The sequence below is a fragment of the Carlito syrichta genome, unplaced genomic scaffold (genome assembly GCF_000164805.1).
Source record: "Carlito syrichta isolate Samal-C Ts95f unplaced genomic scaffold, Tarsius_syrichta-2.0.1 Scaffold135739, whole genome shotgun sequence".
In the NCBI taxonomy this organism is placed as follows: Eukaryota; Metazoa; Chordata; class Mammalia; order Primates; family Tarsiidae; genus Carlito; species Carlito syrichta.
The window spans coordinates 147,374-172,622 of record NW_007079835.1 but is presented as its reverse complement, the minus strand read 5'-3'; the positions used below and the strand labels follow the sequence as shown (position 1 = coordinate 172,622).

At 47.5% G+C, this 25,249-nt stretch overlaps 1 protein-coding gene across 1 annotated transcript in view; it reads left to right on the top strand.

Moving 5' to 3' along the window:
• The first annotated feature begins 2,062 nt into the window (after positions 1-2,062).
• The window catches only part of PLCL2 (phospholipase C like 2), a 159,491-nt gene continuing 136,304 nt past the window's right edge, over positions 2,063-25,249 (top strand). Inside the window, exon 1 of the mRNA XM_008049553.1 lies at positions 2,063-2,093. The gene's annotated coding sequence lies outside the window, so the exon portion shown is untranslated. The remainder of the gene's footprint in view (positions 2,094-25,249) is intronic.

Below are 25,249 nucleotides of genomic sequence, written 5' to 3'. Positions count from 1 at the left end.
AAAAAGGCCGAGAAGGCAGTGTCTGTGGGAGCTCCCGGCCCTCCGCTCTGCCTTCCCCGCTGGGGATGTCGGCCTTCACTGCAGGGCTCTTGCCAGTGAAAGCCTGGCATCGGCAGGAGTCCCGGGTGCCCAGCAGCGGGTACTCAGACTGGGAGGACAGGGCCTGCGGGGTCAGCAGAGGCGGGTGTGATGTGGCCGGGTGGAGAGGCCGCCCCCCGTGGGAGAAACCCCGGGAAGCCTTCATTTGGGGCACTGGCCTGGCTGGTTTTGCAGTGGGGTGCGGAAGAAGGGTTGGAAGCAGTGAAGTGTCACACCCCACTGCACCGACCCTCTTTCTGTCCTGAAGCAGGCTTGGTGGGACAGGTCTCTCTGGCCTGGTGGTCCTGGCCTGTGCGGTGACAGTGAAGATCATCACAAAGTCTATCTTCTGTGACCTGCTCTTGGAGAGCATAGTGGTCATGGGTGTCCTTGAGCCATAGAATCAGATGACGAGAGAGCCTTGGTCCTGGGAAGAGGGGGCGCTGGAGGTGAGCAGCCGATCCGGCCTTGCTGTTTTGGGGAAAAAAGTCCCAGGTGTCGGAATGTGCAGCTTCTCCGTCCCGAACCTGTTGGCCAGTGATCCAAGGATCATTGGAGGCCAGAACGAGGGACACAGATTTCACTCCTTAACCCTTCAAAGAGATCTTGGCAAAAACAAAGCAAAACAAAACATAGCAGACTATGGATTTAATTTTGTTAACACTGAGGTTGGCTGGGTGTGGTGGCTCACACCTGCCATCCCAGCACTTTGGGAGGCTGAGGTGGAAGGATTGCTTGAGCCCAGGAGTTCAAGACTAGCCTGGATGACTGTAGCGAGACCTCGCCTCTATAAAAAGTCAAAAAAATTAGCCAGTCACGGTGGCACATGTGTGTAGTCCCAGCTATTGTGAGGCTGAGGAGGGAGGATCACCTCAGCCCAGCAGGTTGAGGCTTCAGTGAGCTGCGATCGTGCCACTGCACTCCAGCCTGGGCAACAGTATGAGATTCCAACTCAGAAAAAGAAAAAAACAGAACAACACTGAGGTTGACAGACTTCTAGAGGAAGTGTTTGTGTGTGGGGGAGGGAACGTACGATGTGCATGTTTGCGAAAAGTGAAACCCGTTGCCACAGGGATGGTTGACGGGTGGGTGGGTGGCTTGTTCGGTGGCCGTTGGCCCTTTGAGTGTGGCCTGTGCTTCAGTGCAGGGTGTTGCCACCCCGTGATGGGTGCTGAGAGGCGAGGGTGCTCCTCCCCGGCCATCAATCAGGAAGCCACAGCAGGTGCCCCCACTGGCCACAGTCAGGAGCGGCCCAGGCCCGGCAGCCCCTTTGCAAGCAGACCCTGGGAGGAACTCCGTGGGTGCCCTTTGGCACTCACTTGGTCCTGATGGCGCCCGTGGGCATGCAGACTGAGTCCTTGCCTCATGGAAGCCAGGGCAGGGAGTGGCTCAGGGGCGGAGCCAGAGGAGGGCGGGGGCTTCGCCCCCCACTCCGTGGCTCCCCGCGCGGGGCTCACCCCTGTCTGCTATCATTAAAGCAAAACTGGAAACCGACGCCGGTTGACCTTCAAGGACAGACCACAGGTTCAACCCCTGCATCCAACCCCAGTAGCAGTCTCTGCAGGGGAATTTTCTTCTAGTATGAACTGCGCTTTCCATTTTATCTACACAGTTCAGATTTATTTTAACATTTTTTGAAAGCAGCCCTGGTTGATTTTTGCATTTAAAATGAGGGCGATACGTATAATTATTTACAAAATTTTCAAATGTTCTATGTAAAGGAAATGAATTTCTGATGATGAAATTATTTGTGTGCCAAAAAAGAAATGACGTGTGAGATTTTGTGGGTGTGGGCATATGTTTCCAAGAAGATTTCGTCAGATTTTCAAAGGGTCTGAAATCAAACAAGCAGCTGAACAAGGAGTGCAGAGAACCAGGGGTGCAGAGAACATGGGGTGCAGAGCAGGACCCTGGTCCCCGGCCAGGCCTACCCAGAGCAGCGACAGCCTGCTAGGAGCCTGCCTCCTGCACCCCGATCTTTGAGGGGGCCAGAAGGGAGAAGGACAAGATGGAAGGTAGGCCTGGATGGGAAGGAGTCGATGCCAGTGGGTGCCCATCGTGTCCAGGCCCAGCCGAGGCACCACTAACATCTGTTTTGGCAAAAGTCACCTGGGTCCACCTCGAGAGGCTTCTGGGAGAGAAGGGTTACTCGTAGTGGTCGCGGGCCTGCGTCCTTTCTGTGGGCTCCTTCCTCCATTTAAAAAAAAATTGTATTTTGTGACTGCTGGTATAAAGTCAAACCTATTATTATTCTGTATTAAAACACTTTACTTGACCTTACGTTCCTTTAGTTCTTTTGCTTTCAAAAGAAATGAAACATCGGGCCTGAAAGTACCAGTCTGGCTGTCAGTCCTCAGGCCTTGAGTGTGGGTCTGCTGTGCCCAGTGGCTGGTGACCTGATGTGTGCAGATGGCTCCGGGGCGTTTCTCTCCCGTGTGCAAGGAAGGTGTGGAATCCGTGTAGGACTGTGTTCTTACTCTCCCTCCGATGATTTTGAATAACGTTGAGAGAAGTCATAAGCATATCATGCGTTTAAATTTTGAGGACAGGGAATTTTGCATTAGTTGATATGGAACTTATGTCTCCAATTTAGATTTATTGTATTGTTAATTTTTGCAAAGATGTTCATTTTCAAAATTTTAATCCAATCTGAGGTTTTTAGGATTTAAATTTGAGTATCTTAACATCAGTAGTAACTATTTGACAGCGTTTAAAAAGATTTACTCTTCTGAGTATATTTGCAATGAAAAATATTTTAATTAATTAAATTTATTTTGTGAATATATGTCACACTTTTTACATAATAACTTATTACATTATAGAATGAATTGACCTTACGTAAGAACTTACATATGACTCTTCCTGATTCTGAGAAGTTTTCTATTAATTTTTTGAGTAAAAATCTATTTTAAAAGGTAACAGGCAGTAATTTGTGATGAGGGAATTTCAGAGTGGCCGGGAAAAGTGAACTAAAAATAGAAACTGTTTATTTACTCTCAGCCCCACCCTGTCTAAGCGCTGCCTTGTGGTTGCCAGCTTCCACAGGGAAGGCCAGTGCTGACTCGGAAGGCGGTTTTTTCCTGGTTGCAGAGTTCAGGGATTATTCTTACAACTTCTGAGTCCTGTTTCCTATCTTCAGCAGCTCAGATAAATTATTTTCGCACGCTGCTATCTGAATGAATTTGACCAAGTGGGCTTAGTTTTCAGTTCCTTACCGTCCTCCTTTCTGCTTGTACATTTCATCCAGACTCTGCTTCATGAGAGGAAATTTTGAGATTGTGGGTTTTGCTGATAATTAATACTCTCAAAACTCGTCAGTTTATAATTTTAAGTTTTCCCGTGTTTTTCATGCTAGTCTGAAAAGACAGTGACTCATCTGTCCATTGCTTTAAAAGGGTCTAGATGGTGACTCTTGTTCTTGGGTGGATCATGAATTGGTTTGAGTGGTGACTCTAATTCATAGGTGAATTATGAATTGGTCTAGATAGGACTCCAGTTCTTGTGTGGATTATGAATTGGTCTGAATGGCGACTCCAGTTCTTGAGTGGATTATAGATTGGTCTAGATGGTGACTCTAGTTCTTGGGTGGAATATGAACTGGTCCATGTGGTGACTCTAGTTCTTGAGTGGATAATGAATTGGTCTGAATGGTGACTCTAGCTCTTGAGTTTATTATGAACAGGTCTGGGTGGTGACTCTAGTTCTTGGGTGGAGTATGAATTGGTCTAGATGGTGACCTTAGTCTTGAGCAGGCCCATCACCTGGGAAAGATGCAGCTTTTATAGGCGTGAACGTTAATCAGACAAGCCTGTGCTGTGTGTCGTGGGTGATGGGAGTCATGGAGAAGAGGTGCCACCGCTGGAGAGGCACCCAACGGTGCCAGGTGTGGGTCAGTCGCACTTTTTGCCAGGCAGGTGAAGCGCCCAGCAGTGCTCAGGACCCATGGCTCAGCACTGTGGCTCCGAGGGCAAGGTGCCAGGGCTCCCCAGAGCACTGGGTCATCTCTGAGCCGGTGTTTCCTCCTCTCTAAAAGGTGTTGTAGGGTGGGATTGACTTCCCTGGGTCTTAAGAGAATTAACTGAGATTGCGTGTGTGAAAATCAGCTTTCTGTAAGCGTTAGGATGTCCTGTGTTACCCTGCACAAGAGCGGGCGTCCACCCTGGCCAGGAGTCATGCCTGGAGGTGGCATGGCTGCTCACCTTCCTCCTGTGTGGCAGCACGAGAGACGTGCCAATCAGCTACTCCATTGTGTGCCAACTTCTTGTATTTCCCAACAAATCTAATGGATCTTCACCACATTCTTACCCTACTGACGTATGTCAGCTTCAGTACTTTATTCCAGATTATACTAAAGCAAAGCTAACACTGCGGGCTGATCTGGCAGTTTGTCACTTCTGTTGTGTGTTTCCCTCCTTCTCCTTCATGGCTTCGCTCTCTCTCTTTTTCTGAATCAGAGTCCTACTCTGTTGCTCAGGCTGGAGTGCAGGGGCACGCTCACGGCTATCACAGCCTTGACCTGCTGGGCTCAGGTGATCCTTCTGCCTCAGCCTTCTAAGTAGCTGGACTACAGGTGTGCACCACCATGCCCGGCTAATTTTTGATTTCTTGTAGAAATGAGGTCTTGCCAAGTTGCCCAGGCTGCCTTCAAACTCCTGGGTTCAAACGATCCTTCTCCCTGGGCCTCCAGAGTGCTGGGATTATAGGTGTGAGCCACCGCGCCTCGCCTCCCTTTAAACTATTATGAGAAATAGCCGCAGAGTGAGAGAGGAAAGTGTCCTAGAGAGGGTGGCACAGTGAGCCCTTAGACCCACCTCTGGCACTTACCAGCCCAAGGCCAGTCTTATTTCCTCTGTGTTCTGCCTCCTCATCCCCCATCCTGTGCTGTCTTTTTTTATTTTTATTTTTTGAGTCGGAGCCTCACTCCGTCGCCCAAGCTGGAGTGCAGTGGGACACTCCCGGCCACCGCAGCCTCGACCTGCTGGGCTCCAGCGATCCTTCCGCCTCAGCCTTCCAAGTAGCCGGAACTACAAGTGCGCTACCACGCCCGGCTGGTTTTTGATTTATTGTAGAGACGAGGTCTCGCCAAGTTGCCCAGACGAATCTCGAACCCCTGGGCTCAGGCAGTCCTCTCGCCTCGGCCTCCCAAAGTGCTGGGATGACAGGCTTGAGCCACCGGGCCTGGCCCTGTGTTGTCTGAAGGCAAATCCCAGACACCGTATTACCCATCCAGACACGATATCATGATTCCTAAAAATTCCCAGGGATTCCTTGGTTTCATCAAATATCAAGTCAGTGTTCAGACCCCCTTGTAAAAGGCATAGCTGCAAAAAGCTAGCTTATTTAAGTCGGGGTCCAGATGGGGTCCCACTCATTCCGTTGCCGGGTGTGTCTCTTGTTGCTTTCCGTGTCCCACGTGCCAGTCGTCATTGCCCGAGGGCGGAAGGACATGACGTCCCTGGTCAGCCAGGACCTGAGAAGCCAACGCTCGGGGCAGCCAGGAGTTGGACCCCCTCCCCTTCTGCTGCTCAGAGAGGTGGGTGGAGAATTTCCAGGCACAAGGAGCAGCCTGAGTAGACACCCTGTTGGTGGCCCAGCTCAGGTGCCTGGTGGACGACAGGCTGGCTGTCATGGAGGCGGGTGGCCTCAGGGCGGGGGCTCCCGCTTATGGTGTGTTAACCCTTCTTGGTGTTGGGCTTAAAAGTAGCTTGTTCATTCAGGTGAAGATGAAATTAGTAACATGGTGACGGTTGCAGAGACCATTGGAGATGCACAGTGCATCGGCTCAACGTGCATTCTCTGGGAATGCCTCACGTGGAGAGCTAAGGTCAAGTGTGAGAAGCACTGGGGTGTCTTAGGTTGGCTGGACATTTGGAACGGAGTGTGCATCAGCCCTCTTCCTCCTCCCCTTTCATTATAGAAGTAACGATCGTGTGTGCTGACATCCCCGAGGGACGCTCCGAGGGCAGAGCGTGGCTGTCACCTGCTCCAGGAATGGCGCACGTGGGCTTCCGTGGTCCTGCTGCTGTACTGGGAAAAGCAGACATGTTTTGCTTAATCGCGAGAGCGGTGTTTTTGTGAGCTTTCCCCCCTTAAGTTTAAAACATTTAAAGTCACTCTGGCTGTTTGAGGGCTGAGTTCTTGGGGGTGGGAACTCGAAATGTCCATTCTCAGCATGCAGGTTTCTGCTGTTTCTCAATGGGAGAGACCTGGGTTCGAATCCTAGCTCTGCCACTTACTGCTTGTTGGGTGGGTCCCACGGTGTCTCGTAGCTTCTCATCTAGGAGAGGGGGCTACTGAGAGTGCTCCTTCAAGGACTGGGTGCCGATTAAACGAGAATGGATCTGGCGTTTAGCATGGACTTGGTGCACCCAAGCATTCAGTGGGTTTTGGATCATTCTTATCTCCTTGCGGCTAGTGTTTTCATCTGAAATAGCTTTCAGGATCATGATTTAAGGTCCACCAAGCAGATGATGGCTGGTCAAGAGGATTAGGGACAAGGATGCTAACTCTATGTATCCTGGGTCTGAAATTCGCACAAGTCAGACCTCTTTCTAGATTCTGTCATTTCCTGTATATTCTACAGCCAAGCAAATATTTCTCTGGAGTCGCCAATCCAGTTCAGCAAAAGCCAGGAATACGTCGAAAATAATTCAGTCTTTTCTGCTTTACAGCAGCCTATTCTGGTTTAAACGCCGTCTCTTTTAGATCATTGGGACACTGAGAGCCCAGGGTGGTTTCCTCCCCTTAAAGGGTCTTCCCCTCCACCCCCAGGAAGCTGGAGGACTGGCCTGATTCATGGCCGTTGTCGGGATTCGGCCAGGGCCTGCCATGATGGCGTCGCCCCCAGATCCCGCTTTCCCCGCGTTACCAACATGAGCCGGCGGCCCTGCCCAGGCCGGGCTCTCCATTCAGCTGAACGACCTCCCGCCTCGTGGCATGTGGCTCCTTTGCAAGCTGCTCTGCCAGCCCTCCTTAATGCTCATCCTCACGCTCCTGGATTCTTCCCTCTTTCCGTGTTCTCTTGATGCCTCCTCCTGCCAGCTGCTGGCCAGTTTCCTTGCCTCTCTGCAGCAACAACAACCCGTGGAGTGGTCTGTGCTCCCTGTCTTCAATTCCTTGCTCTCGTTTTCCTTCAGCCTACTCCATTCCGGTTCCCGCCCTCCCTGTTCACCAGAACCGCTCTTGTCCAGGTCGCCAGTCACCTCTGCATTTTTTTTTTTTTTTTGAGTTAGAGTCTCACTCTGTCACCCAGACTGGAGTGCAGTGGCCGCTCCCGGCCACCGCAGCCTCGACCTGCTGGGCTCTGGCGATTCTTCCGGCTCAGCCTTCCAAGTAGCTGGAATTATAGGCATGTGCTACCACGCCCGGCTGGTTTTTTGATTTATTGTAGAGATGAGGTCTCGCTGCCCAGGCGGGTCTCAAACCCGCGGGCTCAGGCAATCCACTCACCTCAGCCTCCCAAAGGCGCGGGATTACAGGCTGAGCCACCAAGCCCGGCTACCTCTGCATTTTTAAAACCGTCTGTTGGTTTGCACTCTTCCCTTCGCTTTGCCCATCAGTAGTGCTCGGCTGGGCAGTTCCCATCTGGGCGCATTTGCTTCACATGGCTCCGGGGCTCCCTGTGCTCCCCCCACCCCGGTCGCTCTCAGCCGTCCCCCTTGCTGCCCGTCCTCTTCTCTTGGACCCCACCAGGTGGGAGTGACCCAGCCTTCTTCCTCATCAGCCTCCCTCAATGCTCTCCTCCTGTCTCATGGCTTTAGGTGCCATCTGGCCGGGTGTGGTGGCTATGCCTGTAATCCCTGCGCTCTGGGTGGCAGAGACGAGAGGGTTGCCTGAGCTCAGGGGTTCAAGACCAGCCTGAGCAGCACGGGCAAGACCTCGTCTTGGCAATAAATAGATAAATAAAAATTAGCTGGGCATGGTGGTGCACACCTGTGGTTCTAGCTACTTGGAAGGCTGAGGTGGAAGGCTCGCCTGAGCCCAGCAGGTTGAGGTTGCGGTGGCTGTGAGCATGCCCCTGCACCCCAGCCTGGGCGACAGAGTGAGACTCCGACTCAGAAAAAAGTGGCCGTCTGTGTGCCAGCCGCTCCCCCGTGTGCATCTCTGCCACAGTGCTCTCCCCTGTGCCAGCTTCCTGCTGCCACGCCCCATGTGTGGTGTCTCAAACATACCTCTCCCTCACACGCCCCGCTGCTCCAACCCTATCAGTTCGTGACTTCCTTTTCATTGTCCCGTCCTTGGCCTTGGAGTGACCTTGACTCTTCCTCTCTCTCATATCCCACATCCAGTCTACCAACAAACCCTCCCGGATCTATCTTCAGGTCGCATCTAGGGACATACAGTGTGAGAACGACATTGTCCCCACAGGAGAGTCACCGATAGGCACAGCTCTGATGGGGACTCAGGTCTGTCTGTCTCCGAAGTCTTCGCCATTATTCTGCATAAGTGTGTTTTCAAGTTCGTATTTGCATAGGTATTTTTATGTTAATACCATAGCTAAGTAGGAGAGTAGGGACACGGTCAAAACTGAGGAGCAGGAAAAAAATACTCCAAAGAACCATTCGTATTTACTTAGCTTGTCTCCCTAGTTGTAGGGCATTGAACTCTACTGTGTATGTTTGACTACGTTTTCTTTGGATTAGACCCAGGTCTTCAAGAAAGGGGAGTTAAGAACCTGCTTCCCCAATTTGCTAGTAACTTGTAAGTTTCACTCCTCTCGTACAAAGATGCTGAACTCCGGAGTCCGAGCACTCACAACTCGAGTGGACGAGAGGAAACCGGCACTGAGTCCAGTCACGTGTGGGTGTTCCTTCTGGTCAGTTTCCAGGCAGAATGCAAGTTGTTGTGATGTGTCTCTTTGTTTTCATGAATACAGAATAAAGGTTGAGCATCCCTGATCTGAATATCCAAAATGCTCCAACTCTGAAACGTTTTGAGTGCCAACATGACGTCACAAGCGGAAAAATCCCACACTTGACACCTTTGCCTTCTGATGGCTCAGTGTACACACATGGACTTTGTTTCATGCACAAATTATTAAGAATATTGTGTAAAATTACCTTCAGCCTGTATATATAAGGCATACACGAAACTTAAATGAATTTCGTGCTTTGACTTGAGTCTCATTCTTAAGATATCTCATTATATGTATGCAAATATTCCAAAATCCAAAAAAAAAAAAAGAAAAATCTTAGGTCTGAAACTCTTCCAGTTCCAAGCATTTCAGATAAGGGATACTCAGCCTGGAGTGTGTGGGTGTCTTGCCTGGTAGACAACCTGCTCAGTGGTTTAGTGCAACCATTCTATTATTTTTGTATTAAAATATTTGAATTTATGGAAATACTTTGGTGTGTTGAGTTTTTTTTTTTTAATAGCCATGTAGTGTTTTGAAGTCCTATCAAGATTGCAATTGAACGTCAACTTCAGAAGCTAAAAACAGACATGGAAGGGGGAACAGAAGAAGGTAATTGGTCCATCTTGGTGTTTATGTGGACATTTGCATCCTCATCAAAACAAAAAATGCATCCAGTGGGTCAGTTGGAAGGTCTGTGTGTCATGTAGAAATGACCCCTTGTCGGTGGCGTCTTGTGTTTGCTTTCCTCCCTGGCAGGCTCCCGGGGCCAAGTTGGCCTCTTGCTCACGGCACGTCACGGGGCGCGTCCATGGCGTTGCCGTTTTTCTTTGAAGGGAACTAAGACCTTTTCAGTTGTGCAAGGTGATGAGCCACGTTGCTCAAAAAGCCAAAAATAGATCTGTGGGCTCCTGACTGTGAGACCAGGTGCTCGAGCCACTGAGTGATTCGACTTCCTTTGCTTTGAAAAATATTAACACACATTCTGAGTGGCAGTTGACTGTGAGATAAATCCTGGGTGTGTAAGTCATGCACTTCCCCACCGACCAAAGCGACTGACGGACCAAGGCTGCTCTGAGACTCGGTGCTGGGAGAGGGCTTCCTCCCCCGCTGGCTGTGTCCCCCACACCTGTCCCCAGGTCCCTCCACCACCACTGCTTAGACCCTCAGAACTCAACTCCCTTCTCCCTGCTCTTCTCTTTCCCCCACATCCTCTCCCAGAGCTTCCAGATCAGTCCTCTGACAGCACTGCTTTGTCTGGTTCTTCACGCATCAGCCCTGACAGCCTCTGCTCTGAAGCTGAAGCCCTGACCTTCACCTTGGCTCCCCGGACACTCCCTGTCTGTCCTCGGTCCTCAGCTAGGATCCTCTCCAGCTTCTGGTCAGCCCCTGTGGTGACCTCACCTCCCTGTTAGTCTGCTATTCTGTTCCCTGTTCCAGAAATGTCCCTCCGGTCCCTTTGGTGAGCAAGCCCGGCTCTTCTCTCGGGACCCTTCCCACCGTTTACTGGAATTTTGGTTGTAGGGGTGGTCTGCATTCTTAGCTGGGGTTTCACGAATGTTTTCACTTAGAAAATAGGATCACTGTGTATTGTGAGTGTGGGGCAAAGCCTTCCATCGTCACGCTTTCAGATTATTGTTGGGATTCAGTCATGATTAGTAAGCAAGTGGATTAACATTGTAATGGTTTACTGCTTTCTGATACATTGACTTCAAATTATGTCATGATAAATTTGGCTATAAGGAAAACAAAGATATAAATTTATTCAACGATTTTGTGAAATATAAAGAGGCATTTTGAGAGAGGGAAACGAAATTCAATTTCTTAATAGAATGGGAATGTATAAATTGAATAGATTTGTATATATATAAAACATATATGTAATATATATAAAATAGCTGTTGTATAGTCATAATTTTTCTGTTGCTAAGAAAACCCACAGCCCTTACCATCATTTTGAATAGAATACTTGCAGTGCTGGATTTAGAGTCTCATGATTTTGTAGAAGCAAGGTCTGCCTATGCATTTTGTTCCTGTTATAAAAAAAAAGAAAGATTCTTATTTCAGATGACCAAAGTACAAAGATAACACCCACCATCATGTTTTTCTTTTCAGAGTGTTTTCTTTGACATCTGTGATATATGACTTTGCCAGATTCTGCTGACACTGGGGACCTCTAGCACCTATGCTATGTATTGTCATAGTGCTTTAAATTTGTGACTATAATATACAGTTTCATTGTATTTCACTAGTGTTGATCTCTTCTCTCTTGTTTAATGTAACTTTCGGTATGTGCCATTACTTATGAGGGATTGTTTCAGTTGCAAGTTGTGGAGAGAGAAAATTAAGGTAACTCTAACGTAGATCTTAATATATTCTGTAAGGTTTTCATGAGGATAATAAAGTGAGTTTTATATGAGGAGACATATATGTAACAGTGAGCAGGGAATTAGGGGGCAATGCATTCCATTTATTTTTCTTAAACACTAATATTATCTAGAAGAATTATGAGTCTTCAAAAGACATAGTTCTTAAAGTCATCTGTCATTGTAATTGGTCTGTTGAATTGGAGTCTCAGCTTAAGAATTAAAATATTAGCATATTTCCATGATAAATCGAGTTTGAATTTCAAGCTTTTTTTTTCCCTTGGTGGTACAATTTTACTGAATTTTTAAAATATATGATTATCTTTATTTTGTAAAAATAGATTTGGTAAACCTTGGTTTTCATGAAGTTAAGCAAATAAATGATTAAAAATCCTTGTAGAATGTGTTAGTCTTCTTGTTATAGTCAGTCGGCCGTATATGTGGTTAAAAATTTAAAAATGATTTCATAGAATATCACTTTACATTGTAAAGTCATGCTTTCAGTTTAGGGAAATGAAGAGCTGATCTCCTTATAAAGCTCTCATAGAGGCTGTGGGTGTAAGTCAGTTAAAACATATCTGTTATAATGTGGAAAAGCAAAACGAACACAAGCCCGTGGGAGCACAGCATTAGTGAGCTCCTTCTTTCTGTGAGGGCTGCGCTTTGAAATCAAGGCCAGACTGCACGGAAACCGTCGCACCTGTTTGCCCCTCGCCTTCTTCACGTGGAAGGTGCGAGATCCTGAGGCTTGGTGTCTGCGCGTTCATGCTGTCGCCGAAGGCAGCCTCCCCGGGGGCTCCGCGTGTCTCCTGCTGTGTCTTCCCTGCGCCCCAGCCTCAGGCCTCTTGCTGGGGATGCTCACCCCCTGCCGTTCCATCCACTCCCTTGGTGCAGAAGTCGGCTTCTTGGCTGCGCTGACTGAGTCTTCCTTTTATTTTATGAAGTCTTCCTCTTTCTATTCAGATAGTGTCTCACCTCTGTCGTTGGGAAATTATGTCTTGCTTATTTATGCTGCTTATGCCGTTTTCCCTCCCGAATCCATCAGTCAAATGATAGAAAATGCAGGTCATGTCTTCCAAGGTCATGGAGGTGTTCTTTGGGTCAGACCAGGTTTGATGTCGGGAAAGGGACGATGTGGCCCTGGTGCCCCCCTTGTCCACTACCCACAGGTTTGTGAAGGAGGCGGGTGGGAGGAGAGCAGGGGACCCTTTGTGGGCGAGGGTGCAGCAGAGAGCGTGAAGATGGCCGAGCCCATGGGTCCAAGCTCAGGAGGTGATCCATGAGTGTGTCTACAACAGCCCGCAAAGGTCTCCAGCATTTTTAGTTAATTAAATCAAAGCATGCCTAGGCAGGGTCCATTGTGTTGAAAAGCACCTGAGTTCTGAACTGGGCTGGAAGGTTCTTCCCGCTTTTCCCCAAGGACAGGCTCCTTAAATGACACCCTACAATTGAGAAGGCCACAGCAGACCCAGCACCTGCCACGCTGGGGAGCAGACGTCTGGGGGAGGCCGAGGAATGCAGGATACGAGATTGTTCAGCCTTTGGAAACGATGCAGAACCAAATATTTTGCTTTTGAGCTGGTAGCGTCTCGCTTGTTTTGGTTAAGCAAATCCAGCCACCCTTGCTGGGTTCCACATCTCACTGGAGCTGGGGGTTTCTGCCGTGAACCTGCCCACGTCTGCTGGGAGGTTCATCCTTCCCTGCAGCCTAGAAGGGAAATGAGAAAACAGCACGCAGGGTGCAGAGGGGTCAGGTGGGAAGTTGCTTCTCCTTACGTTAGTCCTCGAGCTTTGGAGCTCGGCGGTTGAGTTCGTTGGCCAAAGCTCCAGGAGCACCTTCTCGCCGGAGCAGCCAGGGTGCCGGGGAGGACAGTCACAGAGGGAACTGAGCGCCACCCGTGTGGAGAGGCCGCGGGATGCGGCGTCCAGTGATGCCACGCGTGGCTCCATCATCTTTCTAATTTCGAGGAGAATCCCAAAGAGTGACGATGATGACTGTTTGGCATTGTTTTGAGGTCCATGACTGAAAGAGACTCGTTTGGCATCCAAGGCTGTACATGACGCCTTGGGCGCGCGTGTCTCTTTTGTGGCCACACGTGATCCCCGTGTCATCCTGCACCTCGAAGGCGAAGGAGCAACTTGTGTGCTCTGTGTCTCACCCCTACCCCTCGCCTGTGTTCCTTGTCTGGTGAGCCCCTTGGAGACTCGGCGTTTCCTCAGAAGGTTGCCTGGCAGTAACTGGAAAATGAGATAGCCATGCTATAAAAGGCTCTTCCTTCCCCGGCCCAGCCTTTTCCTGGTACTCAGCCCCCTTCTGTCCTCCACAGTCCGGATGTGCGTAGCACACAGGCCCGTCTTGTTAAGGACATACATCCTCTGTGTGCTGGTGGATGGGTCTTCCTTTCAGAGTCAGCTCCAAAGGGTCTTCTTAGCCTTCTGGTCTACCCAGCTCCCTGGTCAATAAATAGAAGAACGAGTCCTATGACTAGGCTCAGCAGTTGAGTTTTAATGTTTTTGGGCCCAAACTTGCTCTTTTGATTATCTACACACTGTATAGCAAACCACCTCAAACTTAGTGGCATGGAGCAGTGAGCATTTTATTGCGATCGTAGCTTCTGTGCATTGGCAGTTTGGACAGGACACATCAGAGATGGCTTGTCTCTGCTCCCTGATGTCTGGGGCCTGGACTGGGAGAATTTGAATGGCTGGGGTGACTCAGTTGACTAGGCCTGAGGCTGGATGGGCCCCTTCCAGTGTGGCTTCCTCATTCCCATGACGAATACCTTTGTGGGGATAACAGGAAGGTCGGGCTCGGCCGAGATGCTCAACCAGCGTGTCTATGTGTGTCCTCGCCAACCTGACGGTCCCAGGTCGAACGAAGCCTCCCAGGAGAACCAGGTGGAAGCTGTGTCGCCTCTCGTGACCTGGCCTCGGAAGTCACACTGAGTCACTTCCCCTGCGTTCTTCAGTGACAGATAAATCGTAGGCCAGCCCTGGCTCAAGGAGGGGGCCTGAGGCCCCACAGCTCGATGGGGTATGCAGGTCCACACAGAAGAAGGTCGTGGGCAGTAGACATTGTGGCGGTCATCTCGGGAACTTATGCAAAAGGGAGACTGCAGTCATCTTTGTGTTTCGGTTCTTTTTTTTTTTTTTTTGAGTTGGAATCTCCCTCTGTCACCCAGACTGGAGTGCAGTGGCCGCTCCCGGCCACCGCAGCCTCGACCTGCTGGGCTCCGGCGATCCTTCTGCCTCAGCCTTCCTAGTAGCCGGAATTACAGGTGCGTGCTACCACGCCTGGCTAATTTTTTGATTTTATTGTAGAGATGAGGTCTCACCTGCCCAGGCGGGTCTCGAACCCGCGGGCTCAGGCAATCCACTCACCTCAGCCTCCCAAAGGCTGGTCCGAAGGTAGTGAGTTATCTCAATTGATTGTTCACAGTCAGTTACAGATTGTTTTGGTTCTAAAATGCCACACTTCTGTTTTCTTATGTGATTCATTCAAATGTCTTGTTATTTGAACATTTAGTATCCTGCAGGAGAAACGTGGATGGGCACCTGCATTCCGGTCTTGACCTGAGTGTCGCCATCTGACATCTAGCTTTTGTATAACTGTATGAGTCAAGGAAATTAAAGGACTGTTCCGCTGTCTTGGTTCATACCCTTGATTTCTCCTGAGAAACTAAAGTAAGACTGTACCAGGTTGTTATAAGGAAGAGCAAATTATCACTGTGAACTTTACAGTCAGCAGGGCATTTAAACAAAGAGGATGAAGAGAGAGAAATGTTAAAATGATGGGATTTTTTGTGCTTTATATGAAAATCTCACCTTTTTCTTGAGGTGGATTCTCACTCTGTCACCCAGGCTGGAGTGCAGTGGCAAGCTCATGGCTACCTCAGCTGTTGGGCTCAGGTGATCCTTGTGCTTCATCCTTCCTAGTAGCTGGAACTACAGGCGTGTGCCACCACGCCTGGCTGATTTTTAAAAAAAGTTATTGTAGAGATGAGGTCTCACCATGTTGCCCAGGCTGGTCTCGAACCCGTGGGCTCAGGCAATCCTCTTGCCTGTGCCTCCCAGAGTGCTGGGATTACAGGCTGAGCCACTGCGCCCGGCTGAAAAATCTCATCTTTTTAGTAGCTTGTTATAGAAAAAAGTGTGTGTTTGTGGCAGAGAAGACTATTAAGCACACAATGCAACTTTGAGTCTTGGGGATTAAATAATTTCCTCCTATATATGATAGATCTCTGTTTAGGAAGATGCAGTTAATTTCGAAGAAGAATAGATAAATCTGGGAGCTAAATAGGCAAATAGCCCGTTTATATATTGTATGAAGAAGCCCCTTGGCACAGCCGGCTCTCCTGACCTGACACATTCTGCCTCAGAGGCACACGTGTTGCGGTTCAGGCTGGAGCTTTGGGTTTCCTTAGTAGGAAAGGCACAGGGACAGAGTTCTGTTCCACAGGGTACAGAGTCATCCAGACTTTCTGTGTTGAAGGGAAAAGACTAAGCCAGGATAGACAGACACGTGGGCAGTTTCTCCCCTCGCTAGGCATCAGCTTCCTCACCTGTGAAGTGAGGGGTGGAATCTTCTAGCTTATGATTCCTTGACTCACTTGCTCTTTGCACTTACATAGCACCGGAGTCAGGCAGTCCTGTTAATATTAAACGTAGGCGTTCAAAGGTCGTTCCAGCAAGTTTCAGAAAGTGAACGCGTCCTAATCACTTCACACGTGACAGCATACATGAACTTGTATTCGGCAATCCCAAGACTTACAAGAGAATGCTGGATTAAGTAAATTATTTTAAAAGATGTGGCCAGCATTCTTAAGTTCAGTTACAAACCATAGAACTTAGCTGAGCAGTTTAGTTACCTGATTCTCTGTGAAAACCTTCCACATGGTAGTCTGTGAACAGGACAGCAGGTGCTTGAGTCCCTGGGTTGTGGAGTTGGATTCCGGAAAAGCCTGTCATTCAGCAGGCGAGTGAGGATGTTACTTATTGATTGAGTGGCTTTAGCATGTCATTTACTTTCCAAAAACTGTATTTATGAGATGTCATGTTAATATTTATATGTTTTACTTCTTCTATGGATGGGATAAGGCATTATTGGCATTGTATTAGCTCTTAAGGGTGTTCTACATAAAGATAAGTTTGTTTTGTTCACTATGATTATGTTATACATTCCTATTTATTGAGAATCTGAACAACTGGAAAAGTTGATCAGAAATTCAAAAGCATATATGCAAATGAGAGGGAGTGAGACAGAGACAGAGGCAGAGGCAGAGACAGAGAGAACAAGAGACCAAGCTCTTGGAGTCTGAACTTGACTGTGGCACTGGTGTGACTGTTTTGATGAGAACACAGAGGTCCAGCCTTTGGGGAAGGCATGCCCGGAGAATGCAGGAGGGAACGTGCTTTTATGGTGCTTTTATCCATTTAAAAATAGATTTGCTGCTCATTTAACCGGAGGCCACCCAGTTCCCCAAATATTATGAATAGAGTTTTATTGAATTGAGAACCACTGTGTTATCATTACTACTTGATGAGAATGCAGTAACCCCTTGTGAATATTAATTTCTCAACACCAAATCATAATTTATAAGCGTGCTTTGGTAATCCCACATTTATAGCTTTCTTTTATGTTTGTTCTCTGGAAGAAGCTTGGCGTGGTCACTGCCAAAATTGTCTCAACTCAATTAAAGTTGGAAGTAGGAATTTTATCCAGATGAACAGTGTTGATCAAAGCCATTTAAAAAGGTGCTTAACATTTTCACTGAAAAGCATCTCTAAACATCACGTGCTTTATTTTTTAAACCTAGCCCACATGGCAGGAGGCAAGGACCCCTTCTTCTTAAATATGTGTTTCTAGCACCAAAGACTTGCCACATGGCAGGCAGAGAGAGATGCTAGGTGGACATTTTAGTCACATCTTTTTAAATGAGCTATTCCAGAATAAAGTTGACTTTGAAGAGAGTCTTTTGAATAATTTGTGCCAAGTGGACTGTTTCATTTTTAATTCTCTGTCTCCGTCATTGAAGAAAGCGCTGAATACAGTGACCAAGGGATCAAGGAACAGATCCGCTGCAAATGTGACTGGCTCGCCTCCTTGCTGCAGACACTTCGAGCCCTGTGAACTGGCGAATCTCCCTCTCATTCTTGGCAAGCCCGCGTGCAGCATCTCGCAAGGCTATGATCGCCGAACACGTGCCGAGAATCGTCCTTTGAGGAAAACGGCTTCTGGATTTCCCTACGAGGGGTTCTCACTTTGCCAGACGTTCAGCGTTCTTCAAAGGCCGGGTCAGGATGTGGAGGGGGAAGGCAGGAGATGGCCCGACGCGGGGTGAGGAGAGAAATGTGAGGTCGCAGTGTGGAGACTTGGAGAACAGGCGTCCAAATCCCGGGATAGCACCGTCCACCTTCATGTGCAAGTGCAGAATTCTTTTCTACAGACAGGTGTAAATCATGCCACCGTGATCTCTATGACTGTCCCCTCTGCTTTCCTCAGGCAGCCATTGAGAAAGAGTTTGATTATGCAGGGTCCAACTAGAACTATTCTCTAAGCGAGGATACAGGAAACATGAAGAGAACTCCGTGGAGAAGTCACATCCAAAACGTTGCTTGAAAGCCATGGGGAAAGAAAGCCGAGGATGCTTTTGATCTTAATAGGTTGGTTGAGTTATACATATTTTTAGCAGAACAAAAAAAAAAAAGGAGAGAGAAAAGTTGCATGCAGCTATTTAAAAAGAATGTGACACAACAGAAGCTATTTTTAATCTATGTCGGGTAGGAGGAAAACTTATGCTTTTTAATGGTTATGAACTTTTTAAATTCCTGTGAAGCGGAATCTTTGCTGCTAGAAGAATTTGGCTCTGCAGTTTTTGTTATGTTAAAACTTATTCAGGAAGAACTTTAGTATTCAGAATTTGGCACTCTGATTTAGAGTTTGCAATAGAAATGCTAACTTGAAAGCTATTTTAAGCATATAACCCCCCTCAAAGCCTGAATACAATTCTGAAATTTTGTAAAGGTCTAAAAATGGTAACATTAAATATCTGAAATGTCTTGATGCTTTTCTAACTGGATGGAACTGTCTTTGATAATGCATTGTGTCTCTTAATTCTCATGAAAGATGATTTCCTTTGTCAAAAGAAATCTTTCCTGAGATTCCATAATTGTACCAGATAAGGAAGGCCAAATTGGGGAAATATGTGTTCCTATTCATGTATTTGTTTAGGGTCTAATATGTTTAACAGAGGGCTCAGAAACCAGGATATCGGGTGCTGTGGAATATATCAGGTAGATGTATTTCTGTCGATGTCATATTGAATATCATAATATTCCTGCCTATAGTCCTAGCTACCCAGGAGGCTGAGGCTGGAGGATCACTTGAGCCCAGGAGTATGAGGCTGCAGTGAGCAATGAGCTCGCCACTGCACTCCAGCCTGGGTGACAGAGTGAAACCTTGTCTCTAGAAAAAAACTGTTTAAGGGAGTGGTCAAGGTACAGAGCGTAGCCAAAGCGTCCCTTCCTGACTCGCCCTTCATCGAGGCATCTGTTGATACTTTGGACAAACAAACAAGCTTTTGGAGGCCAAAGTTTGCATCTCAAACTTTTACTTCCCTAAAGATACTTACTGTAAAGTTGGAAAAGAATTCAATGGAGAAAACAAAAGCCCTTTTATAATAAATATTTGAAACACAGCAACCTCTTCCAGAGAATGAGTTTAAAAGATCAGTAAGTATAGCAAAATATTTAGGTAGAGAGAGATGCTAGGTGGACATTTGGGTCACATCTTTTTAAATGAGCTATTCCAGAGTAAAGTTGACTTTGAAGAGAGTCTTTTGAATAATTTGTGCCAAGTGGACTGTTTCATTTTTAACTCTCGGTTTCCGTCATTGAAGAAAGCGCTGAATACAGTGACCAAGGACCAGAATAAGCTCAGTCTCCTAACCCCCAACCCAACCACCCACCAGCAGTTGAAATGTGACGTGGTTGGACTCCTCAGCCAGTTGGAGGGTCAGAGCTTGTGATGTCTCGGGTCGGCTTCTCAGCCCTTTGTCTCCGCGGGGGCACATGACTGTCCCTTGTTCCTAGCAGTGGCAATGCCACCCTGGGGCACTGAGAGTGGGTGGGGGCAGGCAAGTGGTGACAAGAGGGCGGAGGGTCCAGAGTTGGAGTGGGGAGGACCGGCGGGTGGCACCACTGCTGTGGAAGAAGCAGGAGAGCAGTGAGGGCGGAGCTGAAGGCCAGCGAGAGTGGCCGGGCTTGCACAGACGGAGGCCGGGATGTCCGTCTGCCGTTTCCTCCTTTCCTCTTGAAGGTCTTCAGCGTGTAGTGCTGTTAGGCTCACTGTAGCACTTGCCTCTCAAAGGACTTTTATTCCCAAGGACTTCTCTTCCGTTAGACTCTCATGCTTACTGCGTCAGAAACACCTGGTGGGGCTGAGTGCTGTGGCTCACACCTGTAATCCTAGCACTTCGAGAGACTGAAGCAGGAGGATCACTTGAGGCCAGGAGTCCAAGACCAGCCTGGGCAACATAGCAAGACCACATCTCTCCCCCAAAATTAAAAATTAGTTGGGCATGGTGACGCTTGCCTGTCATCCCAGCTACTCAGGAGGCTGAGGTAGGAGGATGGCTTGAGCCCAAGAGTGGAGACTGCAGTTAGCTATGATCATGTCACTGCGCTCCAGCCCGGGCAGCAGACAGTCTTGACCTTGTCTCTAAAATAAGGAACACTAGATGGTGTGGGCTTGTCTCAGCTGCCCTTTATGTATTTACACAACCACTCCTGTTAGTGTTGACTTTGATTAAACATCATTTCTTGTATGCCATCAGATTTGGGGAGTTTTCCACTGTTATGTCTTCAAATATTTTCTGCTACTTTTTGTCTTCTCATGGTGGAATTCCTACTGTTCATATAAGGGGGAACCCAAAGAAACCAGAATTTATTTATAAAATTTGTATATCTATTCTTACATGTTTAAACTTCACTTTCAAAGTACTCTCCGCTTGATGCCATTCACCTGCCGAGATGCTTTTTTTCACTGCTCAAAACAGTCTTCGAACTCATCAGTTTTGATGCTCTTTAGTGCTTCTGCCCTTTTTTGTTTCAACTCATCCACATTGGCAAAATGTTTACCTTTGAGGACTTTTTTCATCCAGGGAAACAAGAAATAGTCGCTTGATGCAAGATCAGGTGAATAGGGAGGGTGGGGCATGGAGGTCATGCTGTTTTGGGCCCAAAACTGCTGAACACGCTCAGTGTGGTTGGGCAGGTGCACTCGTCAACCACCCATCATGAAATGGGCAAGCACCTTGAAAGAATCGCCAAAAGAAATTTGCCGAAACCGAATGCGGCCTCTCCCGACAATGCCAGGTGCTACATTGATGCCGATGGGTTCCTAGAACACCTACCCAGCATGGGACACCCGCCCTCCAATAGATAATTCTGTTTTGGGGGTGTCCTCCCTCATTTATGAGTGTGACCGGTGGTGTCCTGCATTTCTCTGAGGCTGTGTTCATTTTCTTCATTCCTTTTTCTTTCTGCTCCTCAGATTGGGTAATCACAATTGATTTATCTTCAAGTTAGTTGATCTTTCTGCTGTTGAGCCCTTCTAGTGAAATCTTCGTTTCAGTGACTGTGCTTCTCGACTCCAGAAGTTCTATTTGGCTCCTTTCAGAACTCATTTCTGTCTACTCATGGATACGATCTGTTTGGTGAGACATTGTTCTCATGGCTCCCCTAGCTCTTTGAGCAACTTTGAGACAGTTGACTTAAAGCCTGTGTTTAGTAAGTGCAGCGTGTGGGCTTCCTCAGTGTTTATTGGTTGCCTTTTTTTCTGTGTAGGGACCAGAAACTTTCTTGTTTCTTTGCATGCCATGTTATTTTTTTGTTGAAAACTGAACACTTTTGGTATCATCGTGCGGCAACTCTGGAAGTCAGATTCTCACCACTCCCCAGGGTTTGCTGCTGCTCATTGAAATTATTTTTATTTGTTTAGTGACTTTTCTGTACTAATTGAGTAAAGTCTGTGTTCTTTGTCATGTGTAGCCATTGAATTCTGTCCCATTAGCTTCGCAGTCACTCGTGAGTGACAAAAGTGTCTTCTCACACCTGGTCCCAGAAAGCACAAACAGTTCCTGGCCTCTGCATCTGTCCTCTGTGTGTGCCAAAACATGCTTTAACACCCAGCCAGACTGTTGGTCACTCTACCTTAGCCCTCACTTCCTGTGTGCGCAGCCTGGGGGACGTGAGAGTCCAGGGCTGGCTCAGATCTTTCCTGGCCTGCACTCAGCCCAACACATTAACTTTTTTCACAATCTACAGCCAGCCTCTATGCCAGTTGAAGGGCCACCTTTCACTCTCCAAGGGCCACTGCCCTATTTCCAGCATCAGTCAGTAAGTCAGTGATTGGGAATAACAATAGAACTCTTGAAACAACTATGTGTACTAGGTATTAGAATATACCTCTAGTCAACATTTTACATTTTGTTCAGCTTTACTTTATTTTTATTTAATTTAAATCTACAGAATACAAGTGCGTTTTTTTAAAAAGTGTAAAATGACCTAAGTCAGTATGGTTAGCCAACATGTCCACTTAAAATTCCAAAATTCTGCAGGCACACGTATTTATATTAGTTCAACTTCTCAACATGAGCTTTCTTGTCCATTTTCTTTATTGCAGCTATCTAATGTGATTTTTTTTTTGGAGTTGGAGTCTCACTCGGTCACCCAGACTGGAGTGCAGTGGCTGCTCCCGGCCACTGCAGCCTCGCCTGCTGGGCTCTGGTGATCCTTCCGCCTCAGCCTTCTGAGTAGCCGGAATTACAGGCATGCGCTACCACGCCCGGCTGATTTTTTGATTTATTGTAGAGATGAGGTCTCGCTGCCCAGGCGGGTCTCGAACCCGCGGGCTCAGGCAATCCACTCACCTCAGCCTCCCAAAGGCGCGGGATTATAGGCTGAGCCACCGAGCCTGGCTGTGATTATTTTTTTTGAAACACAATTCGCATCCCATAAAATGTACTGTCTTAAAAAATACAGTCCCTTGATTTTTATTATATTTACTATTGAGCAGCCATCACCACTATCTACTTCCAAAACATTTTCATCTCCCCAGGAAAGAAACACCCTGGCCACTAATAGTCACTCCCAGCCCCTGGCAACCACTAATTGACTTTCTGTCTCTCTGGATTTTTCTATTCTGAACATTTTATATAAATGGAATCATACAATATGTGGCCTTTCTAATTGGAATTCTTTCATTCCGCACTGTGTGTGTGTGTGTGTGTGTGTGTGAGAGAGACAGAGAGAGAGAGAGAGAGAGAGAGAGAGAGAGAGACCCATTCTGTCACCCAAGCTGGAGTGCAATGGTAAGAGTGTAAGCTCACTGTAGCCTTGACCTCCTGGGGTCAAGCAGTCCTCCTGCCTCAGCCTCCTGAATAGCTGGGACTGCAGGCATATGCCACCACACCACACTTGGCTAATTTTTCTAAGATCACTTTTTGTAAAGACAGGGTCTCACTATGCTGCCCAGACTGGTCTTGAACTCCTGGCCTCAAGTGATGCTCCCTTCCCACCTCAGCTTCCCAAAGTGCTGGGATTACAGGCATGACGCCCAGTCAGCATAAGTTTTAAAGGCTTATCCGTAGTGTGGACCAGTCCTTCATTCTACAGAATACAGGGTTTTTTGGTTTTTTGCTTTTTTAATGGCTGAATGATATTCCATTGTAAGGGTATACCATAGTTCATTCATTCATCAGTTAAGGACATGAGAATTGCTTCTGCCTTCTGGCTGGTGCAGAGAATGCTGTCATGAACGTTAGTGTACACGTTTTTGTGTGGACCTCTGTCTTTCTCTTCTAGAAGTGGAGTTGGCGGGTCATATGGTGACCCTGCTTACTTTTTTGAACAACCTCCAGATTGTTTTCTAGAGGAGCCCAACCACTTGGAGGGGCGTGTTCCAAGTTCACAAAGCCTAGGCGGGGGCCATGCTGGCTCTCATTTCTATATGGGAAATGCCTCCAATTTGCACGAAAACAGTTAAAGTTGTTTTTCTTTGGTCACCTCCCCTGGGCTTCTCAGTGTTCCTTCCCTGCTCAATAGAATGACGTCTTCTGCTGATTCTTCACGATAGCTGGCATTTCTGTTTAATCAGCTTTAAATCGCCCTCAAGCAAATGAGAAAAGCCCATTTCTCATCATCAAATATTCCAGAATCAGACAGATGCCAGGGCTGGCTTTGCTGCTGCCTGGCAGTGTCACTTTGGGGCATAACTTCCTTTCTTAAAAACGAACAAACCAAAAAACACACACATTTTTCTCCTCTGTCAAAGGGAACAAATGGTACCTGTGCCACTAGGTGTTTCCGTAGAGGCATGAGACCATGTATGCATAACACCTGCCTGGCATCTCCCATGTGCCCAACACATAGGAACGATTGCTGTTATTATTACTGTTAGGCCATTACTGTATTTATTTATTTATTTATTTTTTTTTTTTGAGTTGGAGTCTCACTCTGTCGCCCAGACTGGAGTCCAGTGGCCGCTTCCGGCCACCGCAGCCTCGACCTGCTGGGCTCCGACGATCCTTCCGCCTCAGCCTTCCAAGTAGTTGGAACTACTGGCGCGCGGTACCACGCCTGGTTAGTTTTTGATTTTATTGTAGAGATGGGGGTCTTGCCAAGTTGCCCAGGCGGGTCTCGAACCCGCGGGCTCAGGCAATCCTCTCACCTCAGTCTCCCAAAGTGCAGGGATTACAGGCTGAGCCACCGAGCCCGGCTCATTACTGTATTTAAATGCAGTGATTTTTTGAAAAAGATAATGTTTTAAAAATGCTTTGTGAAACGACAGAGAGTCAAAACCTATGTCAGTATAGCGATCAGATTTTTTATTCTAGCAAATAAAATCATTTATGATCAAAACCTTTTATTTAGGCGAAAGAAGAATAAGGGGTCAGCTGAAAAAAATGGAAATTACTCTTCAGTAGTTGTGCATTTTATCCTTGATGTGTATTCAATTTAAAGCAATTTCTTTTTCTTGTCTTTCTTCCCTGAAGTAAGTGTAATGTGGACACAGACTAATTATTTCCTAAGCTGAAATGAAATCTTAAACAAAATCATCATCCCTTTTACTACTCTTTTAAGTGATTCTTTTTTTTTTGAGTTAGAGTTTCACTCTGACACCCAGACTGGAGCGCAGCGGCCGCTCCCGGCCACCGCAGCCTCGACCTGCTGGGCTCCGGCGATCCTTCCGCCTCAGCCTTCCGAGTAGCCGGAATTACAGGCGCGCGCTACCATGCCTGGCTGATTTTTGGTTTATTGTAGAGATGAGATCTTGCCAAGTTGCCCAGGCGGGTCTCGAACCCGCGGGCTCAGGCCATCCACTCACTTAAGTGATTCTTTAAGGGAGAACTGGAGACACCCCTCCATGGAATGTTTGCAAAACATCTGCTTGCACGATATGGTGTCAGCTGTCACATTCCCTTCAGTTTTGCTCAATTTTTTATAGTTAGTGACCAAATAAAGTGTATTTTTTCCAGTGATTGCTCCATAATGTAATACTACAAATAAATGCATTGCAAGTACAAGATTGATAATAAAATATAAAATTTAAAAATAAACACGTGGGCCAGGCCCGGTGGCTCAAGCCTGTCATCCCAGCACTTTGGGAGGCCGAGACGAGAGGATTATCTGAGCCTGCGGGTTCGAGACCAACCCGGGCAACATGGTGAGACCTCGTTTCTGCAATAAATCAAAAAAATTAGCCAGCCGTGGTGGCACATGCCTGTAGTTTCAGCTACTTGGAAGACTGAGGCCGAAGGGTCGCCAGAGCCCAGCAGGTTGTCCAGAGCCCAGTGAGCATGCCACTGCACTCCGGCCTGGGCAACAGAGTGAGACTCCAACTAAAAAAAAAAAAAGTGAAATAAGCAGTTGAAGGCAAATATGAACATAGCCA